The sequence below is a fragment of the Engraulis encrasicolus genome, chromosome 11 (genome assembly GCF_034702125.1).
Source record: "Engraulis encrasicolus isolate BLACKSEA-1 chromosome 11, IST_EnEncr_1.0, whole genome shotgun sequence".
Taxonomy (NCBI): Eukaryota; Metazoa; Chordata; class Actinopteri; order Clupeiformes; family Engraulidae; genus Engraulis; species Engraulis encrasicolus.
In genome coordinates, this window is record NC_085867.1 from 48,710,898 (window position 1) to 48,713,397 (window position 2,500).

At 44.6% G+C, this 2,500-nt stretch overlaps 1 protein-coding gene across 1 annotated transcript in view; it reads right to left on the reverse strand.

Annotated features, from left to right (window-relative positions):
• The window catches only part of igsf9a (immunoglobulin superfamily, member 9a), a 100,311-nt gene that overhangs the window by 45,827 nt on the left and 51,984 nt on the right, over nt 1-2,500 (reverse strand). The window lies entirely within an intron of this gene.

Genomic DNA, 2,500 nt, shown 5'->3' on the forward strand with positions numbered 1-2,500 from the left:
AGCACCCTCAAGCACCAAATTTTCAGTTTTCCAGCACCTTTCAATAAGTCGCAGGAAGGGGTGTGGGTGTCCTCCCCCAGACTTTTTTGAGTTTTTAAGATGCAATTTTAGGATGTCGAAAGGCAAGTCCCATCGGACATCTCACTCCCTCAGATTTTTTATGTACCTGAGTTTGACTTGACACAAATTTCAAGCCTTTTCAAGCACTTCACCAAAAATTCAAGCATTTTTACAACCTTGAAAACACTTAATTGAAATTCAAGCATTTTCAAGGGATTCAAGCACCAGTGGGAGCCCTGTATTATACATTAAGTACTATTACATATCTATTTAGAATATCCACTATTGACCTTGACCACTGCTCAAGTGGTAGAGGCACTGTAGTGTAACTTAAAGTGATACTGTTCCATTTTTTGGAAATAAGCTTATTTTACACCTTCCCTGGAGTTAAATAATAGGGTTTTACCTTTCTCCTGTACTTTCAACCATTCTCTGGGTATGGCCGTGCAAAATTTTACCTCCATGCTAGCAGTTAACATCGAGTCCTATGAGACCAGCTCGCGGCTAACTGGTCTCATAGGACTCAATGTTAACTGTTAGCTTGGAGGTAAAATGTGCACTGCCATAACTAGAAAACGGTTGAAAGTACAGGGGAATGACAAAGCCCTATTATTTAACTCAGGGGGAGGTGTAAAATAAGATGATTTCCAAAAATGGGACAGTATCACTGGGACAGTATCACAGTATCATTTCCCGATCCTCTCCATCTCTCTCCAACTCATTCCCTGTCCCCATCTCACACTGTCCTATCAAATAAAGGCATAAACTATTTCCTCCTCCAATAACATACAAAGCACTACATAACCCATTGACGGATTCGACGAGTTACACGGAACTTGACATTTGAGAACAAGAACAAGAAGTGTCTTTCGTCATGACAAGTTACGCTAGCAGCAAATATGTGTGTGGAGGGAAAAAAAGCACTCTCAGTCTCAGTCTCAGTCTCAGCACCAAGTCATCTTGGGTGTTGACTAAGCACTGTGGGGGTGCTACTCTCAGCCCACTTACAATTTGGTTAATTGCTTTGGGATGGCGCTTAATGTGCTGTAACGCCACCCCTTCAACACCCCCCCAATACAAAGCGAACCAAGTGGAAGTCATTTGTAAGTGGAGTAGAAGCCTTATTTCCAAAAAGGGCAATGTAGTCAATTGTGAAAATATAGCCAATGCAATTTTCAGGCCCCGTTGTGAAATATAATGCAATTTAGTCAACTGTAAAGAACAGTAATGCAATGGGTGTTTGGAGTCTGTATGTCGTCGTGAGTGAAATGGAGTAGATTGAAGAGGAGGAGGAGGAAGAGGAGGAGGTGAAATGGGTTCCGTGAGGTCAGCGAGTGTGTGATATATTGAATGTGTAATATAAAGGGAGGGGCTCAAATCTTCTAGAAGCATGAATAGAATATCCGAGCCATTAGTCATTAAACATATAGCAAGCCAACGACAGTAGACAGCATTGGAGAACTGTTATGCTTGCCTCCAACAGTGTGCTGCAAGCTCTGCCTGTTCTGTCAGTCTACTATGTGTTGACAGGCCTTCTGTTTTTGAACACTCCACACTTCTGAGCATAAGTGATTCTCTAGACACTTTATTCAGGCCCCTAGCAAAAATAAATAAATAGAAATACCGCATTGCCAGGGCCGGATTAAGATGGCCTGGGGCCCCCAGGCTACAAGTTGATGTGGGGCCCCCGGAAAACAAATTTTGCGACAAATTTACAAGCTAGGAATTAGGGACAATACGTCTACCAACTGTACTCAACATGACAGATGAATTTTCAATATTGCGTCTTGTTATAATTCTGCAATTTTTCACTTTTGACCAATCGGGGGCCCCCTGGCCGGTGGGGGCCCGTAGGCTGCGGCCATATCTAGCCTGTGCCTTAATACGGCCCTGTGCATTGCCACCTCTGCAGTTTAAGGGTTTGTCAGCAGTCTGAGGTACTTCAGAGAGAGGCCCTGGGAGGGGGGGGGGCTGTAGTAGCAGCCGCTTGCCTTTTGTTTCTTGCCTGTTGGCAGCAAACTGCCCCTCTGCTGCTATATACTGAGTAGAGATGCACCGGATCCAAGATCCGGTTCTGGATCCGGCAGGATAATGAGGTTTTTCACAGGATCCAGATCCGTCAGGATTTTAAGCAGTGGATCCGGTATCCGGCATATTACCTAAAAATCACGGTCTGATGCATCTCTAGCCTAGGTTTTTCAGTCAGTCTTTCACAACCCCAATTGCTGCATGCAGTGAAAGAACTTTGGAAGCGGACAGTGCAGGCAGTGTGGCAGTAAGCCAATGAGTCCAAAAAATTGTTTGAGCCAGCGTAATAAAAAGGGCCCACGAGGCTATGTGTTTCAACCCTTTCGTAGGATCCGGTATCCGGTTCCGGATCCAGCAGGATCTTAAGCAGTGGATCCGGTATCCGGACCGGCAGGATCCTAAAAATCAGGAT